Source organism: Schistocerca nitens, chromosome 1 (genome assembly GCF_023898315.1).
Source record: "Schistocerca nitens isolate TAMUIC-IGC-003100 chromosome 1, iqSchNite1.1, whole genome shotgun sequence".
Classification (NCBI taxonomy): Eukaryota; Metazoa; Arthropoda; class Insecta; order Orthoptera; family Acrididae; genus Schistocerca; species Schistocerca nitens.
The window spans coordinates 655,849,541-655,865,685 of NC_064614.1; positions in this window are offsets into that span (position 1 = coordinate 655,849,541).

Genomic DNA, 16,145 nt, shown 5'->3' on the forward strand with positions numbered 1-16,145 from the left:
ACGTCGGTTTGCAGTAGGGTTTTGGAGCATATACTGTATTCAAACATTATGAATCACCTCGAAGGGAACGATCTATTGATACGTAATCAGCATGGTTTCAGGAAACATCGTTCTTGTGCAACGCAGCTAGCTCTTTATTCGCACGAAGTAATGGCCGCTATCGACAGGGGATCTCAAGTTGATTCCGTATTTCTAGATTTCCGGAAAGCTTTTGACACCGTTCCTCACAAGTGACTTCTAATCAAGCTGCGGGCCTATGGGGTATCGTCTCAGTTGTGCGACTGGATTCGTGATTTCCTGTCAGGAAGGTCGCAGTTCGTAGTAATAGACGGCAAATCATCGAGTGAAACTGAAGTGATATTAGGTGTTCCCCAGGGAAGCGTCCTGGGACCTCTGCTGTAATTTACCGTCTAGTAAAGTCATCCGAAGACCAGTATCAGTTGCAAAGCGATTTAGAACAGATTGCTGTATGGTGTGCCAGGTGGCAGTTGACGCTAAATAACGAAAAGTGTGAGGTGATCCACATGAGTTCCAAAAGAAATCCGTTGGAATTCGATTACTCGATAAATAGTACAATTCTCAAGGCTGTCAATTAAACTAAGTACCTGGGTGATAAAATTACGAACAACTTCAGTTGGAAAGACCACATAGATAATATTGTGGGGAAGGCGAGCCAAAGGTTGCGTTTCATTGGCAGGACATTTAGAAGATGCAACAAGTCCACTAAAGAGACAGCTTACACTACACTCGTTCGTCCTCTGTTAGAATATTGCTGCGCGGTGTGGGATCCTTACCAGGTGGAACTGACGGAGGACATCGAAAGGGTGCAAAAAAGGGCAGCTCATTTTGCATTATCACGTAATAGGGGAGAGAGTGTGGCAGATATGATACGCGAGTGGGAATGGAAGTAATTAAAGCAAAGACGTTTTTCGTCGCGGCGAGATCTATTTACGAAATTTCAGTCGCCAACTTTCTCTTCCGAATGCGAAAATATTTTGTTGAGCCCAACCTACATAGGTAGGAATGATCATCAAAATAAAATAAGAGAAATCAGAGCTCGAACAGAAAGGTTTAGGTGTTCGTTTTTCCCGCGCGCTGTTCGGGAGTGGAATGGTAGAGAGATAGTATGATTGTGGTTCGATGAACCCTCTGCCAAACACTTAAATGTGAATTGCAGAGTAGTCATGTAGATGTAGATGTAGATAATTAATGTGAAGTACATGAAGTGAAAAAAACGTATAACGAACGAAGCAAGAGGGACATCGAAGGCAGATTGCTACAGGCAAAGAGAACATTCCTGAATGATATTTTCATTCTGCAGCGGAGTGTGTGCTGATATGAAACTTCCTGGCAGATTAAAACTATGTGCCGAACCGAGACTCGAACTCGGGATCTTTGCCTTTCGCAGGCAAGTCCTCTGAAAGGCAAAGGTCCCAAGTTCTGGTCTCAGTACCGTACATAGTTTTAATCTCTCAGGAAGTTTCAGGGAATTCCGCTCCAAAAGAAGTCACCTATTATCAAACACAGGTCTTATTTGGAGGAAGAAATTTCTCACAATGTACGTTTGGAGCTCAGCGAATCATAGATTGCAGGAAACCCGGAAAATAAAAGGATCATATTGTTGGAGATGTTGAGCCACCGAAGGATTTCGAAAATCAGGTATATTGATAGGATAATAAATGAAGAGGTTCTACGTAGAATCGGCAACGAAGGATGATGAGACATGTGGTAAGACATCAACGACTAACTACCATGATCGTAATTCATTTGTCAGACTTCATGGTTCTTGATGGAGCCGCAGATGGTAGAACTGTAGGGGAAAACCGAGACTGGAATATGTCCAACAAATAATTGAGGACAATGGGTGCAATTTTTAATCTAGGAGCTCGAAGGCTGTCACAAGATTCGTGATACCGCTCCCCCAAAGCAAAGAAAAAATGTGATGTGGCACCCTGGAGACCGAGATGAGCTGTAGGTGCTAGCGTTGAACTACAATGCGCACGAGTGCGACGCGGAACTTGCTGTGCCTCGCGAGCGTGGCTAGTGAGCGCAAATGAACTGCGGTCTCGCATGATGGACGCCGCTGTAATTGGGTAACAGCTGGTGGCCCACCAGCCGGTGTGACTCGCCGGCTGCGGTCGCTGGCCGCGCTGGCCGTGCACAGACCGCGCCCACTGCCAGCAAGTCTCCACTCACCCGCGACGCTACCAGAACACGTTGTTGTCCATGAAAAATTCATTTCGCCCAATACTCACAGCCATAATTTACTTTGATACGGGATGATTTCTCTTACGCGCATGTAATGTAAAGGTAAAGAGGCGACACAGAATGTTTAGTATTTCCGTAACATGGAATTTTCTTAGAGAAGTGCCCTCTCATTTAGGACATTTTTCTCTTTTTGCCGGAATACCTGTTCTTGACAATATCTTAGATAAGAATATTCTCGGGACAACGTAAAACTACTTACATTGGAGTAAATGACAATGGGAAGCAAATGACACTGCTCGAAAGAGATCCTGAGGTATTGTTCGAAAGGAATGAGAGACGTATGGAGACCAAAGAAGTCGTTTGTGTATATGGGAGAGGAAGATGCGTAATGCTATAGCACCTCCAACAGCATGAGATTTCCTTTAACAAATACTATCATTTAATGAACATTGAAGGAGTCATATAATTTAAACTTTGATATGATGCTTAGTTTAGACTCAATAAAATTATATGACAGAAAATCTAAACATTCTGTTTCGTTGGACTGAGCGCGGAGAATATCACTAACATTTCCAGGTGCAGGAGTCAGTGAATCCATACTTTCAGGTTCATAGCGTTAGTGATTACTTCAAATCAACAAGATGGTGGCTGATGAAGCGCAGCAGTTTTAATGCGGCTCCCCGGTTAGGGCTTCTCTCCCCCACGCACAGGGAATGAGAATCAGGTACAGTACTAATGGAAATTGCCGGGACCAATGGTTGGCTGCAAGTGCTGGCGCCATCGGCGTTAGCAGAGTAATAGTTTGCAGATTTGGGTTTTTCGACACAGAGCCAGTAAAACTGCGAGCACACCTCACCTCACTTTCTTTCTGTGCCGGCGCTTGTTAATTAGCCTACGACAAACAATGCGTACCGTTTGAGCTGGGCGTCCATCTTGGTCTGTTTTCCGATACAGACTGATATGCGTGTTTAGCAAGCGTTAGGTCTCAGAGAATGTCGGACATTCCTTTGCTCATTAATCCGTCTTTTATGGAACATTACCATATTTTACGAGCCGCGTCGTGATTTTATTAGCAATTCACCGCTACCAGGACACCAAAGGCGAGGCCCAGCAAGACTTCGCAGCCAAGCCATGTAGACAGCCCATCCTTCATGTGAATTCTCATCCTTGCTACACCCACTCTTGCTCTTTCCAATCATTTATCGGTAGTTCTGCCTTGGAAACTAGAATTTCATTGCAAGCGTCCTTTGTACAGGGGATAAACTATGGTCAAAAACGATGATCGTTACATTAACAACGTTGCTAGCTAAGGGGACCGATCCTTTACCTTTCGTGATCAAAACGTACAGTTAAACTATCCCAATCACTCTATAAAAGCAATACCTTTTATACAGTGAACGGTACTGAATTTTGTTAGTATTTCCGTGCCTCGTCCTGTCTCATTTTTCATCGATTCATTATTTTCCATCTGTCTGGATACTTATCTCGATAGTTTCATGAACCCCCCATCCTTGCGCTCCCTTCTTTCCTTAACCCAAAGTCATATTCTGGAACAAACCTCTTATGCCTGTAAGTAAGTGTTGAATTGGATTTACAGCTTCTAGCAGGTTTCGCATTTAACAATTTTTCCTAATGCAAAGTTCTAGTCGGTATGAAGAGACAGAGATTCAGGAAGGAGTGTTACGTCAGGCTGTGCCGGTGAAAGCGGGTACATGCTCGCCTCTCTTCACGAGGAAAAGCATGCTTGTTGTTGAGACACAACGGCCAGCCAATCAGGCGTATAAAAGTACAGATGTTGTGATTTTTGGTACCTTAATATGTACCCACTCCAGTGTGTTAGTTGTTTTTCTCTGTGTCTCACAGTCTTCCCGCAAATACATCATATAATTGGTAACTGGTGTTTTCTGCATGGTCCTACCTGCACCGCGGAGCGGGCTACGCCTGTCTGTATAGGCTACCCATTATTCGTAAACGCGTCAACAAAACGTGGACTGCTGCCCAGGAGAAAATGAACATTGATGGTTTACGAGTACTTGGAGGTACTAACGAACTTAAAAACGTACTGCTCGTAATAGCTATAATTCTCTAAGTAAATACTGATGTAACGGTGTTCAGTACACTGTCTTCAGTCTTCAACAGAAATATCTGCACTTACTCTTCTAACATTTCCATAATCAGGGAATGGGAGTATGTGGAACACCTGCAGCAATACTGCCCTGCGGCTATGGTCTTAGTGGAGGTTGTTTTCCGTTGCCTTCCTCCTACTTGTTATGAAGCTTTAAGTGCGTATGTGCGTTGGGTCGGTGTCTGTGATGAGTGTTTGTACAGTGTACTGTTGGGTTTTGTGTCGACATGGATGGGTGAAATCCACTGCCAGCACATAACCTTCTCCTCTCGAATAGCACCAAGGAACTCACCGAGCTTAACGTGTCCATCTGATGGACCAATCACCATCAACAGTATCACATGCTCTTACCTCATGAGACGCTCCGGAGACTCTGGCATGAAGACTGGTGATCAGGTCCCGTGCCGACCAAATACTGACATAGAAAATTTCATCCACCACCAGGAGGTCGCAGGTTCGAATCCTGCCTCGGGCATGGATGTGTGTGATGTCCTTAGGTTAGTTAGGTTTAAGTAGTTCTAAGTTCTAAGGGACTGATTACCTCAGTATAGTGCCCAGAGCCATTTGAACCATTTGAACCATCAGCAGTTAGGACAAGTTTACCTTCAAGTAGAGTGCCACAGCACAGAGGTGGGTCAGTGACCTTGGTTCCGGAGGCGGATACAGGGACTCCCTCCTAAGAGTCGTCAGACGCATGTTTCTTGTGTTTAGGCACATAGTTGGGACTTGATTTTTTGCAATGTGTAGCTGGAGCCAGCCTGAGGAAAATATTGCTCATCACGTCTTTCATACGACGCCCAGTGTCGATGGGAAACATCGGCTTGTGGCCATTCGAAACCAAATGAGTTTCAAAGAGTTATTTTACATACCCGTTCGATAGTGCGGTTCCAAATAGGTGTAGCGGGATATTCGTTTCAGCAATACGTATTGACAGAGACCGTAAACACAAAGGATAACCAGTACTGCAACAGCGGCCGCATCGCCCCACCCGCGCCGACTGCTACCGCCATGCTGCAGCGCTACTCAATTGCTGTCGGAGTTGTTCATTTTTCCTGTTAACACATACGGCTAAAACGAATACCGTATTAGACTAATTTACGGACGCTCTCTCGAATGGGTACGTCAAATTACCCTTTCAAATAATTTCGTTTGTAACAGGAAACATACCGACACTTTCCATCTATACTGGGAATCGCGTGAAGACGCGATGAACAGTATTTGTTTGGGCTGATTCGAACCACGCACTCCAAAAACAAAATCGCAAGTATGTGCCGCAACCGAGAAGAGATGTTTCTGACCGCTCTTAACAGGGACCACTGTATATATGCAATCATTAAGTTCAAAAATATCTGTTTACGATGACGACGTAAAAGTCTGTAGCTCACGTGTATGATTTTTAATCACATTTATGGGATAAATTTTGTGAGGAGGTGTATGTATCGTCTTTCGTTTCACATTGTTAGCATAGCTGTAAACAGAACTGCACAGTTTCAGATGGACTGATTTAATATTACTGCAGAATTTTAGCACAAGAAATGGGTCTTACATTGGATTTTAGCCACAATTACTGCCGATGGTCACCTCAAGTGCAAACACAGCTCACATTTGCGATCTACAGCTACATATATATCTACATGGTTACTCTGAAATTCACACTTAAGTGCCTGGCAGACTGTTCATCGAACCATTTTCATACTACTTCTGTACCACTCCACTCTTGAATGGCGCGTGAGAAAAAGGAACACCTCTGATTTTTCTTATTTTATTATGATGATCATTTCTCTCTACGTAGGTGGGAGTCAACAGAATATTTCCGCACTCTCACTCCAATGCTGCGATAACACGAAACGAGCTGCCCTTATTTGCTCTGTTTCGAAGTCCTCCGTCAGTCCTACCTGGTAAGGATCCCACACCGCGCAACAATATTCCAGCACAGGGTGGACAAGTGTAATGTAGGCTTTCTCTTTAGTGGGTTTGTCACATGTTCTAAGTATTCTGACAACAAAGCGCAGTCTTTGTTTCGCTTTCCCCACAATATTATCTTAAGTGGTCTTTCCAATTTAAGTTGCTCGTAATTGTAATTCCTAGATATTTATTCGAATTGACAGCCTTTATATTTGTGCGATTTATCGTATACCCAAAATTTATCGGATTTCTTTTAGTGCCCTTGTGGATGACCTCGCACAATTCTTTGTTTAGTGACAATTACCACTTTGCGCACCATACAGAAATTCCCTCTAGATCATTTTGTAATTGCAATTGATCGTCTGATGATTTTACTAGACATTAAATTACAGCGCCATCTGCAAATCTTAGTTCAAACGAATTCGACACGTGTTCAAAGGGATTCAAGGCATTAGTGCTTCAAATGACGTTTAAGTAATGCCCTTACCTGCAGGATATGAGCCAGTAATTGGCCGCAATAAGGCCTAGAGGTGTGATCTAAAAGCTTCAAAGTATCCTTAATTACACCAGCACGCTACAGAAATTATGTACCAGCTCATTTTTTCTGCTCCTTGAAGCTTTAATGTTTAATTGCATAGTAAGTCAGTGACTTACTCCTGCCATTGCTATCAATCACACAGAACACTAATGATATGATTTGTCTTTGTTGTTTTCTTCATGATGCTGACGGTATTACCTATGTTACACAAAACATACTGATGTGCCTTAGTGAACCATTTTTGGTAAATAATCGAGTTCTTCATTTCGTAAAGACCCTGTTTCCTTTCGCGTGCTTCTTTAAGGTGACATTTTTCCTTGGATAGTACAATGCGATTACGGCTGTAAGTAAAATGAAGGCACACGATATTATTCTGTTGCCACTCGAATTCAATTTTGGGTGTATTTAGCGTATCACATTGTGGAGGATACTGATGACAAGAAAACTCAGACGACTCGAAAATGCAACTGGTTCGCCAGTGCAGACAGTCAAGCCAATACAGAAAGTGATGCTATGACTGACTTCTGTGATTACGTGAAACGACAGAAAATTGGTAAATGAAGTGTTACTAGTACAGGTGGGTCAAGAGATTATAGAGAACTCTTACAGAAATCAATATATTTCAGGTACGTCCTGAGGCATCTAACAGTACAGCAGCCAACTTCCAAATATAAAGGGCAGCAGCAGGAGTAAATTACAGCAACATAAATAATTACAAATGGCTCTGAGCACTGTGGGACTTAACTTCTGAGGTCATCAGTCCCCTATAACTTAGAACTATTTAAACCTAACTAACCTAATGACATCACACACATCCATGCCCGAGGCAGGATTCTAAACTGCGGCCGTAGCGATCGCGCAGTTCCAGACTGTGGCGCCTAGAACCGCTCGACCAATCAGGCCGTCTAAATAATTACGGATATGTAATAAATATTAGGAGAGGTGTTGTGCAAGGCTCTTATTAAACGTGTACTGTGATGTATGAATTTGAGGGAACATGATAATCATTCTTTTGAGGCAGTTTGGGTTCAAATGGTTCAAATGGCTCTGAGCACTATGGGACTCAACTGCTGAGGTCATTAGTCCCCTAGAACTTAGAACTAGTTAAACCTAACTAACCTAAGGACATCACAAACATCCATGCCCGAGGCAGGATTCGAACCTGCGACCGTAGCGGTCTCACGGTTCCAGACTGCAGCGCCTTTAACCGCACGGCCACTTCGGCCGGCGGCAGTTTGGGGTCAAGATAACTGCAGTCCTGTATTAATTAGAGAGCATCCAGAAGTAATAATTCACAATGAAGTCGACACTTGTATCTCTATTCCCTCAAATGCTATCTTAATACATCAGCACTTGACCAGACGATGGGGAAAATAGCACATCCGAAGCCTCGCGCTCTTACTCGCCAAGAAACCCGTGAATATCTGATTGTATTGTCACGCCGCAGAGAGCTTCATTTACACAAATTTTGTTCCATCAGGGTGCAGCGTTAAATGTCAATGAATAAGGGAATCTTTCTCTGGAAAATACGATTAACTAAGAACCTGAATTTGCAGTTGTTGATGACGTGGATGTACGACGGGAAGAAGTACTTCAGTTTATCAATGAAAGGAGAAAGTACAACAATTGTTCAGGGAAAGGCAGCGATACTGCAATATAATTCACTTAGGAATGAAATAAATAGAAAGTGTAGGACAGTCAAGGCGACATGGCTGCAGAGGAAATGAATTCGAAAAATTTTGACTGTCGGGAGGATTGATTGTGCATACAGAAAAGTCCAAGTAGTCTACGGTGAAATTAAAAGCAATAGAGTGCAATGGGAATCGTACTGTTACGCGCAGAAGAGAGAGAGGGTAGGTGGAAAGTGTACATTGAACGGCTCTATGACCAGGAGGACTTCTCTGATGACTTGATAGGTATGGAAATGAGCGTTTGGCGTCACTGGCTGGGAGGCCCCATACGGGACAGGTCCGGCCGCCTGGGTGCAGGTCTTACTACATTCGACGCTACATTGGGCGACCTGCGGGCCGGATGGGGATGAAATGATGATGAAGACAACACCCAGTCCCTGAGCGGAGAAAATCGCGACCCCGCCAGGAATCGAACCCTTAGGACAGGAGCCCGTCACGCTGACCATTCATCTATCGGGGCGGACACTTGAAAGGTGTCGATAAAGGAGACACAGGCGATCTCCTGTTAGAAATTAAAAGAGCTCGGAAAGACCTGAGATAAAGCAAAAGCGGAAGGTATACATAATATACACGTGAAATTTCTAAAATCATTGTGGAAAATGGCAACTAAACGACTATTCAGACTGGTGTGCGGAATCTATGAGACTAGCGACGAGCGATCCGACTTTCGCAAAAATATCATCCAGACAACTCTGAAGATAGCAAGAGCAGATAGGTGTGAAATCTATCGCACACTCAGCTTAACATCGCATGCACATACGCTGCTACCGAAAATAACGTACAGAAGAATGGAGAACAATATTAAGGGTGTTAAACGATGAATAGAGTGATGAAAAATAAAGATACCCTCAACCTCAAAGGATTTGTCGGCCAGGAAAAAGCGTTCGACGATGTCAGATGGTGCAAGTGTTCGAAATTCTGAGGAAAATAGGGGTAAGCTACAGGAAAAGATGGGTTATATACAATTAGTAAAAAAATCAAACGCGAGTAATAAGACTAGAAAATGAAGAACGATGTTCTCAGATTAAAAAGGGTGTAAGAGATGCAGTCCATCGCCCCTACTATTCAATCTATACACCGAAGAATCAATGACAGAAATAAGAGAAACCATCAAGTGTGGGACTAGAATTCTATGTGAGTGGATATGAGTGATAAATGCGGCGATGGAATTGCTATCCTGTGAAAGTGAACAAGTAGTAGAGGTTCTGTTGAATGGAATGAACCGTGTAATGGGTACAGGATGTTGACTGAGAGTGAATCGAAGAAAGACGTAATGAGAAGTGGCATGAATGAGAACAGCGAGGAAACGAACTTCAGAATTAGTAGAAGAAGACATAGTTAAGGAACCTGTCTACCTTGGAAGCAAAACAACCCGTTACGGGCGAAGCAAGGAGTACATAAAAAGGAGACTAGCTCAGGCAAACAGGCCGTTCCTCGCGAAGGAAAGTCTACTGGTATCAGACGTATGTTTTAATTTGGCGAAGAGGAGAAGGAGCAGGAGGAGACAACTGGGTCATTAAAGACGGAGCGCAACCTCCGATTACAGGAGTACGGGGAAGGAAATTGGCCGCGCCCTTTCAAAAGAACCATCCCGGAATTTGCCTGAAGCATAGGCAAATCACGGAAAATCTAAATCAGGATGGCTGGACGCGGGTTTGAACCGTCGTCCTAAAGAATGCGTGTACAGTGTGCTGTCAACTGCGTCATATCGTTTGGTGATGTGAGAAAAAAGTTTCTGGGGATGTACGCTTATAAAACAGAATTGTATGGTAGCAAGTAATGGACAGTGGGTAAAGCGGAACAAAAGGGAGTCGAAGCATTGACGTTTGGTGCTACAGAAAAATGTTGAAAATTAGGTGGAGCTATAAGGATGTAGGAGGTTCTCTGCAGAGTCCGCGAAGAATGACACGTATGGAAAACAGTCACAGGAAGAAGGTACAGGATGACAGGACATGTGTTAAGGGATCAGGGAAACCATCTATGGAACTAAACTTTAGAGGTTTGAAACTTCAGGGGAAGAGAGATATTGGAATACATTCGTCAAATAAACGAAAAGCTTCTGTTCTGAAATAAGGTGATTGGCGCAGGAGAGAAATTCATGGGCCGCGTCAAACGAGCAGAAGATTGATGTCTCAAGGGGAAAAAATGCAATGGATCTTGTTGGTTCTGTTTGAGTGGCAGACTTTTCAGCGTACTCTTATTTGAAAGATAAGCTATCAAGAAGCACACTTCCCTCTAGAGATGTTTGACAGGAGGTACGAGGGGTCGTTTCGTTGGTCACGGAAACGTCATGCGCCACTGATGTCCGCGTTTTTGTTAATTTAAAAGGCGTCAATGTAAAGATAACGGATTAGTTGTAAAGACAAAACTAATGTACACTGCTCCCGCGTGCTGATGACGCAAAGAGACGTGTTGGTCCGGTTCTCCCGAGTGCCTAGCGCAGCCGTTCTGCCCGGGGCGAGCTGATGTTCAGCTCGCACCGTGAGAGATAGCCTAATTTGCAATCTATTTCATGCGGCGTATTCAGAGAGTGGGGCCGCTTCACGTGTCAGTGCTGGTCCGTCCCTACACGATGTACAAAGCCTGCTCGCTGCAGTCCCCGGTCCTGGCGGCGACACACAAAGCCGTCGGCGTGTTGCCAACTATGGCGTGCGTCACAGGTCTGCCGCCCTGTCCCCAGGCGCTGCGGCGCACACACACACACACCGTCCCAAGTGTGCATTATTTATATCAAGCATCCCGCCGTATAAGCTTTGTAAGCTATGCAGTTCACGTCGAATTTAGTAGTTCTCACAAAGTGCCGCACCCGGGCACGAGAGTATAGTGATCGATACGTTTGTCATTCATAGGCTGCGACTCGTCTCGTAAGCCTTTGTATCCTACACTATCGGAAATGCAAAGCATCTGTAAAATATACGCTACGTAAAATGTAGGGTGCTTGCCGATAAGTTCTCGTTCTGCAACAGTGTATATCGAGGAATAGCGCTCGATAACCCATCATTTAGGCGTCACCTTCATTAAAGAGATGATCGACTGGGATGGTGTTCTTCACTGGGATGTTGTTCTTCAAGTGATTTGATAGAACTCTTCACTTCTATCTACCATACACAGGGTGTCCCAAAAGCACTTTCAGTGCTTAGTATGTTGTGCAGGAAGGCATACAGATCCGGAAACGCACGGCTATAGCACTGGAGAGCGTCGAAGCCTGAGATTGGTGTGCTTTCCATATTACGTCAATAAACCCAACATGAGTAGTAGATCGCGTAGCCTGCATTACGAGTGGACTTTGAACTGTGTACCTCCTACGTCAATGCAGAGCCCTGATTGGCGGTGCTGAGCCTGACGCACATGAGCCTATATGTGAGGAAGTATTTCAATCGCTTCGCGAACTCGAGGAATAGTGTCCTCTGCTGACGTTGCGGATGTGACATACAACATAGTCTTCATACTACCCCACAAAATGTAATTGAGGTGTCAGATCTGGCGACCATGCTGGCCAAGGAATTGATCAACTTCTACCAATCCATCAATTTGAATATACGACGTTGAAGTGATCCCGCACATCGACATCAAAGTGTGCTAGAGCTTCGTCATGTTGCAGCCACACGTCGATCCGAAAATTTAGTAGCACTACATCCCGTAAGGTAGGCAAAATATCTCTAATAAATGTCATGTAGATCGGTCTGTTAGTCCGTTTGGGGGTAGGTGTGGCTCAATGATATGTTCAGCTGCTATCGACCCTGAGTTGGTAATTTTGAATCACCTGCGCACGCGGATTTTCGTCCGCCCAAACATGCCACCTGCAGTAAACGTGCATTCATCCAGTCTCGGCAATTGAGGATGGAGTACACATTGTTGTAAATACCACTACGCAAATTGTACCCGTCATGACTAGTCCTCCAGAACTGTCTGATCTTTCTGCAGGTGGTATGGATGGAGTCGGTGCTCACAGACAACACACCACACGGCACATTTACCAGCGTGCAGCGTCTGTGCCACCTGCCGAGTGCTTGTGGCTGCGTCCTCTTCGAATACTGTTACCACGTCCTCCTTCAGCTGCATAGATGAAGCCGGGCGTACACGACTCGAATCACATTTCTGCACCTACCAGATGATAAACAGTAGATGGGAATAGTATTCTCAAGTACCAAGCACAAAGTGCTACTACTTTACAACGGACTCACCTTAGTCTTCTTTGAGGCGCCTCTCGAAGGCTGCGAATGTGAAATGGTGTGGGGTACGTCAGTGGAAAACATTCTGCGTACAATCTTGCAGCAACTCTCCCATTGCAGTATTGCAGTTCATTTTGCCTTATGCTAGCACCATGTCCGTCATTTCCGCAGATGTGTAGTGGTACATGCCGCACAGCTGTCAACAACGCTACTCCACTGGTAGACCATACAACATCTGCTGTACGATGCGTGCGAGGGCTGTCTGGAGAAATCCAGCTCGTGCAGGAATGTTATTAGGCTCAAGTCGTCTATTCCCTGTACGTAGATTACTAAATGTTTCAGACCTTCCATATTCAGGCACCAAAACGAATCGGAACAAGCCGTCACAACGGCTCCTTCTCATACTCAGACGCTCTCCAGCGCCCAAACCAGGCATTTTCTTCTTGAAAACCGATCTATTTACCTTCTCGTAAAAATACTAAGCATTGTCGTTGTTTTTTGGGACACTGTGTATATGGAGTCTCACAGCGACATCCCCGATAACAATTTATCGAGAACAGACAAAAAAATGCCGAACGTTATTTAGTTACCAGCGTGACATCATCCAGCATGATTGTCTTTTTCGTAAATTTGTTCATTACCAATATATGAGTAACAGTACGTCTTTTTTAAACGGCATCCTGCGTTTTCTATTTGGTAATCCACTTCCTCTTTTCAAGACCTGTGGAAAAACGTATTATAGTTTACCATACACGAAAACATGGCCTTATCAAAAACGTACTACAGAACTTACTCTGACTCTCTTTTAGGAGCACATAGCGCAGATACCCGCACAACCTAAATGGTTTACCTGTTGGAGGCTTGAGTTGACATTCATCAAATGAAAACACAAGGAAAATGCACATTGCTCATTCAGTCAGTCGTCATCAGTTGAAAATTTGTGTGATAAGAAAGTACACCAACGAAGAGGACGTGGAAACGGTACTCATCTGAAGAGAGTAGAAGTAAACCTCGAATTGAAAAAGGTTGACTGAATGAGCAAAGTACATTTTCTTTGTGATCCCATTCGTTTAGTGTCAGATTCAGAAACTGGACAAGTCACAATATCCTGGTTACTTCCACTTTGTGCTAGTGCAGCAGAGTCAAAGCCATTTTTGTGTTACATTTTAATTAACGTCATGTTTATGTGAATTGTACACTTGATGTGATTTGCGAAAAGGTCTTGAGGAGAGGAAGTAGATTATCGAACAAAACAAAAAGGTTGCTGTTTAGAAAAGACATGCTGCTTTTCTACATTCCGACATAATTGTCGTAAAGGAGTGTGACTATAATATAAGTTAAATGTTTATTTGACACTGTAATAGTGAAGCCATAGTCACGCGCATAATATTTTTTTTTCTTCTTATTGCTTCCTTTTCCTTAAGAAAAATTTTAGGTACTGCGACTATGGCTTCAGTGTTGAAGTGCCAAATAAACTATTAAAATACTGCTTTTCATATCTTGGTCACGAACAAGGATACAAGAAAGGCAGTCGCGCTTTTGAAATAAAGACACGTCTGTGGTTCAGTTTCGTGTACCTTTCTGAAGTAAGAGTTAAGTGTATGTCATTAAAAATAATTACTCGAAACTTAGTGCTATCATATATTTCTTTGTTTCAAAACGGAAACTCATCTAATGTTCAATCAGAATATAACAGTTCTGCTCGTACACTTTGAACAATCAGTGGATGTGTGACGAATTTCAAATATGAAAATCCTAGATAATATATGATATTTTACAAACAAAAATGTTTAGTTCATGTTTTGTGTAATTTTTATGAACGGAACCGGCCGAATTATGCCGTCATCGATTTTAAAACCAAAATTTTCTTTTTCACTATCTCTGGCGTAAGATGCGAGAAACTAGTGACAAAATTTATTATTGTATGGTAGCAAAGCCATCGTAGCCCAGACGGAATTCATGCTGTTTATGGTTTGTTACCAGAAGACAGTGAAATAACTGCTACCTTGTGTTAGTGGCTTACGTCGTTTGTTACGTCAGATAGAGAAGAAATCGGTGAAAGGTTTTTATGTGACAAAGTCTGGTTCCACCTTGAATGATATGTAAACATGACATAGTGAACAGTTCGACACGATGCAACCATCTGTAAACATTTCAGGACAAAAACGGTCTCATTTGCTAAATTATTTAATGTTATTTTAATTACTAGTTACTCGCACTTTTATTTTTCTAAAATGTGCCATAAGCCGCTCATTCGCGCCATCTGGGTACTTAGCCGGCCGAGATCGCCATCCGGGTGCATCTTGTCGCTCTATACGCGGCACCTGTATCTCATTTTGCCATAGTAATGTTTCTGTGGGTGCCTGTACAGGCATTGTGTAGTGTGCAGCTCGTACCACAGTTTTGTAAGCTTCGCCCCATCTTGTATTGTCAGGGCGGAGCCGGCTGGTGTGCTGAAGGTGACATACGATAACCGTGGAAAATTTTTCCGCCGCGTATTTGTACTTTCTCGGTGTTATTCTGGCTCTTTCTCTCCTTTCACTAGGCCTACTTCCTGGTTCAGATGTTTCGTGGCGGACGGATTATATATCCGGTTATCTTGTTGTCTATTTTACATTATATGTAGTTCTATGACTGATATGTCACATATCCAGCTACTTTTATGAAAGCTTTCATTACTTTTAGTTCACGTTGTCTTTGTAGCTATGCAAGGTAGAACCATGCTCCTTTCCACCACTTGTATCTATTTTTTATTTTATTTTTGTTGACACTATCACCCCAAAAGTGTGAAACGCTTCATTGATATTAAATAATTTCGCAACCGAGACCGTTTTTGTTCTGGAAGTTCTAAACCGTTTGTTGTAACAGCGCGCCAAGATGGAATGGGAAAATCTGTAAACACTATACCTGATCAACAGAAACTGTTCACATGGTTTCAATAGGACCACGTTACGATTCATACAGATGATGTTTGGTTTGTGGGGCGCTCAGCTGCGCGATCATCAGCGCCGATTCACACAGACAACTATACCAGTATTTTCACGGGGAAGTGATTGCAATGGTGTTGGTCCCTGGATTTATTCGCAATTAACTTTTTTCATGCAGGAATACCTTAAGAATGCTGGTACTCACACTCATATTATTTTCCAATGGAAATAGTTCTGGTGAGCTGTTAGGGTGATTCGTGAAACGTGCTTCATTGTATCAGTAGCTAGAACACTTGCTCGCGGGAGGCAAAGGTCCGAGTTTCGAGTCTATTTCCGGCATACACTTTTAATGTTATAGGATTTTTCAAATAAGCGTACACTCCACAGCAGAGCGAAAATTACTTCAAGATAATGCGGTCTTCGTCTCGCGGGAGAGAGCACATTTATACCTCCGCCAGTGGGTCTCCGAGCAAGTTCACTTTTCCATCGCTTGCTATTTCCGATGGGTGACGCCAAACATACACGCCACCAGAGAACGCTGAACTTGCATGACCTCACTGCCTGCGACTATCAATGCCC